At 44.9% G+C, this 13,124-nt stretch overlaps 1 long non-coding RNA gene across 2 annotated transcripts in view; it reads left to right on the forward strand.

The window, feature by feature from the left end:
- Positions 1 to 13,124, forward strand: part of LOC309649900 — a 33,760-nt gene that overhangs the window by 14,259 nt on the left and 6,377 nt on the right. For both annotated transcript variants that reach the window (XR_014257351.1, XR_014257352.1), the window contains exon 4: positions 2,061 to 2,128. This is a non-coding gene — a long non-coding RNA (uncharacterized lncRNA). The remainder of the gene's footprint in view (positions 1 to 2,060; positions 2,129 to 13,124) is intronic.

Raw genomic sequence — 13,124 nt, forward strand, 5'->3', positions numbered from 1 at the left:
CAGCACTAAACACTTGACAGACAAGGTCCCTCCCTGTAGCTTATATTACACTTTGGGAGACAGGCAGTAAACTAGAAATTAGAGACTATACTAAGTTTTATGAAGGAAATCAACAATGTGATGTGATGGGGAGTGACTTGGGCCAGTGGCTACTCTAGCTCTTGTGGTTAGGGAACCAGAACCACACTGAGACCTGGGCAAGAGGGGCCCCTACCTGGCTCTCTGCTTAACTTTATGCAGGTCTCCAGGGGATCTTGTTAAAATGCAGATTTTGAGTTGGCAGGGCTAGGAGGGGACCAGAGAGTCTGCATTTCTAACACGCGCCCGGGTGATGCTGAGGCTTCTCTTCCCAAGGACCGCACTTTGGTGGCAAGGCTGCAGGGCGCCCGGTGTATCACAAATGCTGAAACACGAGGCCCCTTTCCCTCCCTTTTGGCCTGTGAGAAGGGTTTTGCAAGGGTGGTAAGCAACTGAGCAAATAGGAATTACGAGAGAGCAATGGGCCAATTGGAGTGGATGGGAGGCTGAGAGTCTGCTGTTGGGGGTGGTGGTGGGTCTCGGTCAACCATATAGGCATCTGGGCAGCTCTGTTCACTCTGCCCACCAGTTCTGGGCTAACCCTCAGGCTTGCAGGCAGCAGCCCTGGTCCGGGAAGAATTTGGTTCCTTTAGCCTCTGGATTACGAGGAGGTGAGCAGGCCAAGGGGGTGAATATGTATGGGCCTGGCCTTGAGCATAGCTTGATTTATACAATAAAATATTTATTTTTTGGTTTTGTTTGTTTTTGTTTTTGGGGGCCGCGTGGCATGTGGGGTCTTAGTTCTCCAGCCAGGGTTTGAACTCACGCCCCCTGCATTGGAAGTGCAGAGTCTTAACCACTGGACCGCCAGGGAAGTCCCATATACAATAAAATATTTAGACTTACAGTACGTGTGCCTTCATTTGTGCTGCTGTCCTAGGCCTTACAAATGTTAGCAGTGGGCCTGCAGGATATAATAATAATAACAACTGACATCATAATACTGTCTCACCTGTATGCCAGTCTAAGTATTTAACATGTATTAACTCCTGTAATTCTCATAACAAACCTATGAGGAAGCGGAATGGTTGTCCTCATCCCTGTTTTGCAGATCAGGAAACTGGAAGAGCCTGCACTAGAATCCTGGCAGTTTGGCTCCAGGGTCTGTGCTCTTGACCATGATGCTCTGTTGCTTCCACTCAGAGAGGGGAGCCTCTCAGAGGAGGCCTGAAGGACGGGAGGAGACAGCAATGTGATGAGCTGGAGGCAAAGCACATTCTGGTTGAGGGAACAGGCAAAGGCTCTGGGGGAGAAGAGTCGTATTAAGGAACCAGAAAGAGGTTAGTGATTAGGATGGGGCAGAGAGGTCCAAGAGGAGGAGACAGGCAAGATGAGAGAGGTAGGCAGGGGCTAGATCATGTAGGGCCTTCTGGGGAGTCTAGAAGGCTTTGGAGGGTTTTAAGCAAGGGAGTGACATGATTTTATTTAATTTTTAAAAGATCATTTTGGTGATGCCTGGCAAATGGATTGTATTGGCAGAGGTGGGGAAGAGTGGAAGCAGGGGGACCAATGTGAGGAGGCTATCACAGTAGCCCAGGTGAGAAATGACGTAGGTGTGGACCACGGGGATGCATAGGGAGAGAACTGGATCACGGGCGAGTTGAATGTGGAGGTGATGGAAAAAAAGAAGGAAATCAAAGATGGTTTCTAAATTTGGGGTTTGGGCAACTGAATGGGTAGTGTTTTTTTTCCCTGAAGTGGGGAAGTCAAAACCATGGAAGTGAGAGGTATGGAGGGAGACCCAGGCGTAAGAGTGACGCTGTTCAGAGGACCCTATGAATTTCGACTGCGGATGTTTTGTAATGTAACCTGGGTAGGGTGGAGGGTGAATGCTCTCTTAGCTTGGTGAAGCCAGTGTTATCAGCCAGATGAGGACCAGATGGAGTCTTCAGAAGGGAAATATTCATCAGATGGTGTGGAGTGTTTGAATTCAGGGTTGCAGATACAACCCTTCAGCATTTCTCTTCTCTTCCCTCTCCCAGCTGAGACCCCTGGAGACTGAGCTCGCTGCACCCACGCACCCACAGTCGCCCTCCACTGTATGTTTGTGGTGAGTAGGCACTGCATACCAGGAAAAATGCATTTGGCTATAATGTTTACAAGGCCCAAGAAGGTTTGGGGAATAGATTCTTTCCATAGGAAGGAAGGGGTGGTGTTTCCTGAGAAAAGGGCATCAACTCAGCAGGGATTGGGAGAGAATTGTGGAAAGAGGTGGAGCGTTGGAAATGAGTTATCTGCCAGTGAGACACAATCTCGGGTGTGGGGCAAGGGACAAGGTCACTAGAGCAGGAGTTCATGCCTGGTGTCTCTCTCCTCGTTCCCTCCAGGGGAAGATATCTAAATGTTGCAGTAAATATTGTTTACCTCCTTATAATGGGAAGCTAGCAAGGCAGAATCCTGAGCAGGGGAGGGTCACTTCCTGGTCAATGTCATCCAAGAGGCATCAGTCACTGCATCCTCATCAGGGACCACTGAGTGTCAAGGAAGAGATGCCCACAGAGGGCAGGGCAGGGCAGGCGGTAATACATCGTGCTCCGTCCCCCTCTATAGGTTCCTCTCTAGAGGGTCGTTAGAGACACTGTGTGGGACCATGAGAGGGGGCTTGCCCATGATCCCCTTTTTCCTTGAGTTATTTTGGGTGATGTATTCGTTCGCTAAGGCTGCCATAACAAAGTACCAGGGACTGGGTGACTTAAAGAGCAGACATTTATTTCTCACAGTTCAGGAGGTCAGAAGTCTGAGATCAAGGCATTAGTAGGATTGGTTTCTTCTGCGGCCCCTTTGTTTGGCTTGTAGGTGGCGGCCATCTCCCTGTGTCTTCACATGATCTTTCTTCTTTACACGTTGGTGTCCAGATATCCTCTTTTTATAAGGACATCCATCATATTGGATTAGGACCCACTGTAATGACCTCTTTTTGACTTTATTACCTCTTTAAAGACCCTGTCTCCAAATACAGTCACATTCTGAGGTACTGGGGGTTAATACTTCAACATATGAATTTTGGGGAGATACAATTGAACCCTTAACAGGTGGGTAAGTCTCCCTTACAACCACAGAGCAAGATTAGAACAATAATAACAATCTCTATCTGTAACTCCCAGTTTTATCAACATTATCTGAGGAGGGGAGGAAACAGATATGCTTAACTTCTTGATTTAACTGGGGAGACTCATAGCATGTTATTTTACTCTTTTTTTTTTTTGGCCATGCCACATGGCATACGGTATCTTAGTTCCCCAACCAGGGATCGAACCTGTGCACCTTTCAGTGGAAGCGCGGGGTCCTAGCCACTGGACCGCCAGGGAATTCCCATGTTATTTTATTCTTGACTTCAAGTCAAGAAATACAAGTTAAGAATACTTTTGGAAATGTTAAAGGAAAACATTAGAGAAATAAAAAATGAGATATATGCCTTGCAAACCTCCAGAGAAGATAAAAGCAAAGAAAATGTAATCCATATAGCAGAATATAAAGCATCAAGGAGGCATAAGAAAGAGAAAACATAAAATAAGATCACTAATTATACCAAATATATGGATCAAAACAATTCATGTAACTATTTTAAACTCTATGAAAAAAATTAATGTTTCCAAATTAGGCTAATCAGCAAAATTCTGTTAACAGTAGTTGCCTCAGGGGAGGGAAACAGGGCAATGGGAGACCAGAGGGAAAGGGAAATTACTTTTCACTTTTATGAAAAGGTACTATTGCACATTTTGAATTTTATTATTATGTTTTGCTTATTCCAAATAATAAATGCATAATAAAATTAAACCATATGGTATAGATAATGTTTTGTTAAGTGTTCATTTTATATTGATATAGGGTATATTTACAATGATTATATAACAGCCATAAACCTTTAGGCACGAAATCATATTGTATTGAAATATATAAAGTCCAAATACTTAGAAATACCCTGGGAAACTATATATATATCTATATAGCTATATAGACTAGAAAATATAATAGTGGTGAGAAACTGTGACGTAACTCAGCAGTCTTTGGCCGATGAAGTAAGAAAAAATACACAAAGGTACAAAGGTATTGAGAATCTAAATGATAATAAGGTGATTGATTAATTAGCCACTCATTCAGCAAATATTTACTGAATGTGTCTGATGTGCACCATGACCTTTGCTGGATACCAGGAATACAGCAATAGATAAAGTCTCCATCCTGGAGCTTGCCTTCAAATGATATTTCTTGAACTTTGTATCTCATAAATGGAGAACACACATTTTTCAATGTCAATGAAACATTTATAAATATTGATAAAATATGAAGTTCTGAAGGAAATACCAGATAACCCCAAACTTGAAATTGTACTGGCCACCTTCTCCAACCACAATGCAATAAACCAGAAATTTACAAATGTTTAAGTAAAAAAATCCAACCTTAAAAAACCCCCAAACAGTCCTGGGACTTCCCTGGTGGTCCAGTGGTTGACTCCACGCTTCTGGGCTTCCCTGATGGCACAGTGGTTAAGAATCCACCTGCCAATGCAGGGAACACGGGTTCAATCCCTGGTCTGGGAAGATTCCACATGCCTCGGAACAACTAAGCCCATGCGCCCCAACTACTGAGCCTGCGCTCTAGATCCCGTGAGCGACAACTACTGAGCCTGCATGCAGCAGCTACTGAAGCCTGCGGGCCTATAGCCCGTGGTCCGCAGCAAGAGAAGCCACCGCAATGAGAAGCCCAAACGCAGCAACGAAGAGGAAGCCCCCACGTAGCAACGAAGACCCAACACAGCCAAAAAAAAAAAAGAAAGACTCCACGCTTCCACTGCAGGGGGCACGGGTTCAATCCTTGGTCAGGGAACTAAGATCCGGCATGCTGTGTGGCATGGCCAAAAACAAAAAAAACAAAACAAAACCCACCAAAACAGTCCTAAATAATTCTTTGATCACTGGGAAAATCTGGATTGCAAACACAGATGATTATAAACAGATGAAAATGTATCATGGCAAAACTTGAAGAATGGTCATAAATGACACCAGATTACTGAGTACTTATGATTAGCACTTATGATTGGTATCAGAGACATTTCATAAATTATCTTATATAATCCTCACAACAGATATGGCGTAATGCCTCTGTTGTAAATAGGCACTCATAAAAATTTGCCGAAGGGGGGTATGTGGCTCAGAGAGATTAAGTAACTTGCTTAAAACCACACAGCTGACATCAGTCAAACTGGGACTTGTACTCATGCCTGGCAGACTCTTGTGCTTGTAATTGCTGTGCTACCATCAACATGATTGATGGACTATGCAGAGGGAAGGAGCTGGTGATTTAAGCTGGCTTTAACTGAAACCTGTTTTCTCAGGCTTTTTGCTTACCTGTTCTTTCTCTCTTTCTTCCCTCTCCTTTTCTTTTTTTCATATGACAAAGGTTTATTGAGTACTTACTGTGTACCAGATATTGTTCAATATGCCGGGGATTCAGTTGGGGAGAGGCAGACAATAAACAAGTCAACAATACATATACAACTTTAGGGAGAAATACGTGTTGTGAAGAAAAAGGAAACAAGGAGGTAGACTGACAGGCTATTTTAGTTAGTGAGGTCAGGGAAGGTCTCTCTGAGGCAGTGACCTTCAGGAAGGGAGTGGGATTTGGGAGGAAGAGTGTTCCAGCGAAGGCAACAGTAAGTGCAAAGGCCCTGGGGAAACGGGCTTGGCCTGCAAAGAATGGGCACAGCAGGCACTTCCCTGGCAGTCCAGTGTTTAAGACTCTGCACTTCCACTGCAGGGGGCATGGGTTCGATCCCTGGTCAGGGAACTAAAATCCCGCGTGCTGCACGGCATGGCCAAAAATAAATACTTAAAAAAAAAAAAAAGGGACTTCCCTGGCCGTCCAGTGGCTAAGACTCCACGTTCCCAATGCAGGGGGCCCAGGTTCAATCCCTGGTCAGGGAACTAGATCCCACATGCCGCAACTAAGAGTTTGTATGCCGCAACTAAAGATACCGCATGCCGCAACTAAGATCGGGCGCAGCTAAATAAATAAATAAATATTAGAAACAAAATAAACACGAGGAAGCACGGGGAAGACAGGTGTGGAGGGCGAGGGAGAAAGGAGAGTAGAGGATAGACAGAGAGGCAAGAGGAGGAGGAGACAGCAAAAGGATACCCTAGCAAAGGGGGAGGAAAACCAGGAGAATGTGCTGTCCCAGAGGCCAACACAGTGCTTCAAAGAGCGAGTGCATTTAACAACTCTGTTAAATTCTGCTAAGAGAGTGAATACTGACCATTGGGCTTGGCATTATCTCAACAGGGGTACTCTTCATCGGAGTGGTTGGGATGTGAATGGAGAAGAAAGGATGACCAGACATTTGAGGAATGCATTTAACATGAATGACCAAAAAACAAACAGAAAAACGGAAATTGCGGGGAATAGATATCATAAGAAGCGCTGGTGGAAAGATGAGGAAGTTCTGAGGATGGGGGCGTGCAGTGTTGCCATCCGAGGCAAGAAGGGGAATTTCAGAGGGCAGAAGAGAGTATTGAGCAGAGAAATCATAGGATGGTTGGGTGTGCTACGAGCCCACTTGTGATTTGTTGTTACACATTCAAAGTGAGATTTGTCAGCACACTTGTTTATCCCCAGCCGTGCTCAGTTGCTCAGGGAAAGTCTCATTGTTGGTGGAGTTTGGTTTGATCCTTCTTGCAGTTTTGCAAGGAAAATGGTGGGACAAGAGCATTAAGAGTGTGTGCGAAGGAATCATTATAGTCATGGACAATCGGACCTAAACTGGGTGAGGTGGGATGTGAAGATGTGAAGAGGGTGATGGACAGTGAAAATGTGGACTAAAGAACCTGAAAGGTTGAAGGATTGTTGAACTGAGGATATCAGAGAGGGGACTAGAAGGATGGATAGTAGTGGGGCGCTGGGAATCAGAAGGTTGGAAGAGGTGCCGTTACTGGTAATGACAGGGCTCTAGGGTTTGGCTATTGGAGCGTGTGGCTGAGGAGGGGGGGAAGAGAAGAGGACAGGGAGCTGAGAGGTTGGGCTGTTGGATGGATTATCTCAATGGATGTCTTAGTTACACAAATGAAGACATGATTAATGATGGAGAAGTAAACATAAGCCAAATGCTTCAGCCCTTGATGAAGCTGGTAGATGTTACAAGATGATTGCCACAGGAAGGGTAATGGCTGGTCTAGTCTCCTGGCATGTGCTTCAAAGAGGCTGGGGTTTTGGAGGGAGGAGAAATTTTCTGGAAGCAAAAACATACGGTAAGAAAGACAACTGCCTCATCTCAGAATTTGTGGAATGTGGGAGAAAAAATATTTCTTCAAAGGGTTGCAAGGGGGTAGTGGCTTTGGAGGAGCACCAAGTTTCTGAGAGCAAGAAGGCAAAGGGAAAACCAAGAGAAGAGGTGGATGATTTGGGGGATCTTGTTGATCTTAAATCCTAGAGGGTCCAATGAGAGGATCTGGGGCAGGAAAGGGAGGAGGTAGGAGATTGAACCCAAGAGGGGATGAACAGAGTCATGTGGGGATAAGTCAAGGTGAGAACAGGTATGTTGGCAAGTGTGGACTTCTGGCGTGTTGACAGTGGAAGCGTATGACTTTGCTTCCTGGGCTGTAGGTGCTGTGCTGTGCTCTTCATGCCCCTCGGCTTTACAGCAGCTCTTTGGCTTCTGTCTGTGGTTCCTGTCTTCTAGGCCTCAGATCTGTGTCCACGAGGCTGGGTTGGGACTAGCACCCCACACAGGCCCATGTTGTCTTCCTCATCCTACGCCTCTACCTCGGACCCTGCAAACTGCCTTCCTCCTTCCTTGGCCGGAAACTCCATGCGAAGTGTCTCAGGCATATCAACTCCCCGCCCACCACGGAGGCCCAGACAGTCTTGGGTCCCGCTTTCGTTCCCAGCTGGGACACTTTCTACTTCCTCCTTCCTTTATAATAGAGAAAAATTAGGAACTGCCTAAATGTCCCACTAGGCCATGTCACATTCATAAAGTAAACTAATATACAGCCATCTGTATAGACAGATGAGACAAAGAGACTGTCTAATGACATAAAAAGTTGTTCATAACATATTATACATTTATTTATTTATTTACTTTTTATTTTTGGCTGCGTTGGATTTTCGTTGCTGCGTGCGGGCTTTCTCTAGTTGCGGTGAGCGGGAACTACTCTTTGTTGCGGTGCACAGGCTTCTCATTGCGGTGGCTACTCTTGTTGCAGAGCATGGGCTCTAGGCACATGGGCTTCAGTAGTTGTGGCGCGAGGGCTCAGTAGTTGTGGCTCTTGGGTTCTAGAGTGCAGGCTCAGTAGTTGTGGCGCACAGGCTTAGTTGCTCCACGGCATGTGGGATCTTCCCGGACCAGGGCTCGAACCCGTGCCCCCTGCATTGGCAGGCGGATTCTTAACCACTGTGCCACCAGGGAAGTCCCCAAAAGCTGTTCATAACATATTGTTTTATTAAAAGAGCAAGCTAGTTAGCATGATGTACAATATGATTAAATTTTGTAAAAATATGTACATTTTGATAAAAGAGACTCTAAACACAGCAAAATGGCAACGGTGGTTATCTCTGGGTGTTGGGATTGAGGGCCATTTGAATTTTCCTTTTAGGGTCTTCTGTATTCTCTAAGTTGCCCAATTGTTGCCTCCAATTCGCCTCCCTCTCACTATCCACCCTCTCAAGGCTGCCATCACCACTCTGTTGAATACTCTCTTGTCTTTGTTGTGAAGTACAGGGGACATTTCTTCACCTTGATCTGACCTGGCCTAAGCAGCGTCTGGCACAGCTGACCACCCTTTCTTTGTTTCTGAACCCTCCTGGTTTTCCGCTGCTCTCAGCACTTCTCCCTCTCCTAGTTGGCTCCTCTTCCTCTGACCATCCTTACCTCCCCCAGGATTCTGTTTTGAAGGCCCCTTCTTCTTTCTAGGGCCCTCATTCACTCTCCTAGTTGTGTGAGTTCCATCTCACACGTCAATTGCCTACCAGAATCTCCACCGCGAGGTCCCATGAGCATTTCAAACTTAACAAGTCCCACCCTGAATTCATTACCTTTCTCTCCCACCCCTTCCAACCGCTCTAACTCCATCCCTCCTCTTCCTTTGTCCCCGCTGAGCACACGGCACTTCCTTCTTCGATCTGGTTGTCCTGGCTGGGAACGTTCAGCTCCTTCTCTGCCCTCCCCTTGTTCCAATATGATTGCTCACCACCTGTTATTTCTACCTCCTCATTAGCCCTAGGATTTAACCTGTTTCTCTCCAGCATCAAGGCACCATCAGCTCTTGCCTGTTTTGCTACCAAAAACTCCTAGCTGATCTGTCTCAAGTCTTACCCTCTCATAGTCTATTTTCCCTCCAGTATAGCAGGAATAGGTTTCTAAAAGTCCTTTAGGGAATTCCCTGGCTGTCCAGCGGTTAGGACTTGGTGCTTTCATTGCCGTGGGCCGGTGTTCAGTCTCTGGTCAGGGAACTAAGATCCCTCAAGCTGCGCAGCCAGGAAAAAAAAAAAATTCCTTTAGTAAATGCCGAGTGGCTATTACGTCCCAGGCACTGTGCTGGAGCATAGTTATAATCAGACAGACAAGGTCTCCCCTTTCATGAAATTCACTTTTTAGTGTGTATTGGAGGAGGAGGGGTAATAAACATAAATAAATGAATGACATAACAAAATAACTGTGATACATGCTCAAAGAAAATAAGAGAGTAATGTGATAGAGAGTGATGGGGGTAAGGGATCCTCGTAAATTTCATGGAAGCAGGGACCATTCTCTTGTTTTTTTTTCCCCACTGCATCTCTAACACAAAGCCGTGCGTGCATTCAATCAGTATTTAGTAAGTGAATTATTAAGGTGGGCAAATTTGTAAATTAAACGTCTTTATTACAAAAGTACTGTGTGTTCACGGAAGAAAAATGAGCAGGACAGCAAAACAACATGAATAAACAAATCCTTAGTAACCCCGCTGCTCGGAGATAACAATATGCTTTCATGTAGGAGATGGCAGGAACTTAGGGAGAGGTTATTTTTCTGGCCAAGGGAGTGGGGAAAAGTTCTCTTTCCCCTCAATCCACCAAGGACCTAGGCTGCCCTTTTATGGCTGTAGGGGATTTACAAGGTATTATCAGGGGGTGTCTACCCTCATCTGGGGTCAAGGAAGGCCTCCCTTCCTAAGGAAGTGAGCTTTAGGCTGAGAAGGAACTAATTGTGCAAGAAAACAGGGAAGTTCCACACTGAGAGAGTGTCGTGTCTTCATTTAGAGCCCCTGGCTCGAGGGTAGAGAGGGGGCAGGAAGCAGGATGAGATCAGCCTGTGGAGGTTGGCAGCGGCCACATTAAAAGGGCCTTGTCATCTAGATCTAACTGCCAGATTATAGAACTAAAGAATATAGATGAACAGATTAAAAAAACACCCAGAGGAAATAATCAGCCAGATCCAGAATGAGGAACATTCTACAGGACAAGTGATTTAGTTTCTCATTGAATCAGTGGACTGAAAATAAAAAAGGGAAGGAGTTCTGTTACAGAAAAAAACAAAAAAACTTAAGAGCGATAACAACCGAAAGCCATGTGTAGATCTTATTCATTTCTTGATTGTAACAAACCAACTGTAAAAGCCATTTCTGAGATAATTCAAGAAATTTGAATATGAACTGGGTATTATGATATTAAAGAATAATTGTTAAGTTTATTGGGTATGATAATGGCATGGTGGTTACATTTTTTTAAAAGCCTTTATTAGTTATAGATGCATATAAGGGAGATAACTGATGTCTGGGGTGTGCTTTAAAACACTCTGGGAAACAGCTGGGGGTGTGTGATATTGTGATGTAAGAAATACATATTTTGGTCTTCATCCCAGGTTCTTGGCTCAGAAGCGTGTAAAACCCTTGGAATTTCCTGAGTGATAAGAGGTGAGAGGAGTGTCTTTTGTTATACATAACAGGCCCCTTTGACTATACCTGAGTTTATGCTAATGAGGTGACTTTTGGTGGGTCCTGGATAGCTTTAGGATTATTCCTCAGGAATAACCTCCTGTGTGTCTGGTTGGCGTACAGCCATCTATGATTGTTTAATAGTGAACTGTGGGTCCTGTATCAACCCAAACATGCTGTTCTATCCTGCAGCACTTATAAACAAAGATACTGCCCCTAAATTAGTCACTCTCACAATCCATTTTAGTAAAGGTCCTTCAGGAAGCTGATGATACCAATCTACAAAATGAAGCAACTCCTTCACAACTATATTCCTGGTTTCAGTAGATCCTTGGTTTTTGCCTTCCCCCCATGCTGACTACCTTCTTGGTGAGCAGAGGCCTTAGAGGTACTTTCTGTTGTCCCAGGCTAATTATTTACTGGATAGCTTTGAGGCTAGTGGCCAAAACTCAGACTGACTCAAACCCAAGCTTAGTCTAGCACCAAAGTCCAAACCAGAACTCTTTTTAAATTTCATTTTAGCTATTACAAATAATCACCAAGGGATTGTATATTTCACTTTTTTTCTTTTTGGTTTGCATTTCCTTATGCATCTAGTGAAACAACTTCCTGGAGTTGAATCCAACTTTAAATTCCACTGGTTACTTTTACCTTTAGTAACTGAGTGCAGCACAGCTGCTGCTCCATACCATGGGTGACCACATGGCCACCCAGGAATCAAAGGTTCTGCATCTCCCATCTTTTTATCCTTTCTCCTCTCAAACCACATATTTCTGTGAGCTAGGGCCAGTCTAGCAAATCTCACTTCTGACACCAACTATTAGCTGTTTTTACTAATAGCACTTTTGACACCAAATAGGTGTTTCTTTTGTTTTTGTTTGTTCTCTCACACCAACCAATTCTCCAACTACCCTGACACCAACTGGGTGTCCTACAGTTCAATCAATTCTTTTTTTTTTTTTTAAACCGGGTATGTATTTATTTATTTTGGCTGCGTTGGGTCTCCATTGCTGCACACAGGCTTTCTCTAGTTGTGGCGAGCAGGGGCTACTCTTCGTTGCAGTGCGTGGGCTTCTCATTGCAGTGGCTTCTCTTGTTGCGTACCACGGGCTCTAGGCACGTGGGCTTCAACAGTTGCAGCACACGGGCTCAGTTGTTGCAGCATGTGGGCTCTAGAGCACAGACTCAGTAGTTGTGGCGCACAGGCTTAGTTGCTCCACGGCATGTGGGATCTTCCCAGACCAGGGATTGAACCTGTGTCCCCTGCGTTGGCAGGCAGATTCTTTACCACTGCACCACCTGGGAAGTCCCAATTCAATCACTTCTGACAGGAAATACCCAGAGTGAGCACAGACTGCCACAGGTTAAGGGCTCAGTCCTAAAAGACTGCCCCCACTTCAGATGCTAATTGCAAGCCCTGGGCCCTCTGACCAACTGACTATAAACTGAGGCTTCCTGTGATCTCCTTCTCAGGTTCAATAATTTGCTAAAATGGCTCACAGAACTCGGGAAAACAGTTTACTAATTATTACTGGTTTGTTATAAAGGAACTGCAAAATGGAAAAGAGGTATAGGGCAAGGTGTGGTGAGGGAAGAGGGGGTAGCCTGGAGCTTCCATGTTCTCTCCAGGTGTGCCAGCCTCAGTACCTCAGTGTGTTCATTAACCCAGAAGCTCTCTGAACCCCATCGTTTAGGGATTTTTATGCACGTTGCTTGGTGATTAACTTAATCTCCAGCCCTGCTCCTCTCCCTTGGAGAGCAAGGGGTGGGGCTGAACGTTTCAGCCCTCTAATCATACGGTTGGTTCCTCTAGTATCTAACTTCCATCCTGAAGTTAAATAAGGGCCCACCTAGAGTTACCTTATTAAACTCAGGTATGGTTGAAAGGGGCTTATTATGAATAACAAAAGATGCTCCTCTCACCTCTGTCACTCAGGTTATAGAAGCTCTTGTGCCAGAAATGGGGCACGCAGACCAAATATATATTTCTTATATTATCACATTATCACAGGGAGTAATAATAAAATTTGAAAAATGTTGATAATTGTTGAAGCTGGGTGATGGGCGCACAGAGATTCATTATGCTGAGTCTTCTGGGCTTTTGTGTATATTTGGAAACTTTGATAATAAGATAGTTAT

The sequence above is a fragment of the Balaenoptera physalus genome (assembly GCF_965194825.1).
Source record: "Balaenoptera physalus genome assembly, chromosome: 20".
NCBI classification, from domain to species: Eukaryota; Metazoa; Chordata; class Mammalia; order Artiodactyla; family Balaenopteridae; genus Balaenoptera; species Balaenoptera physalus.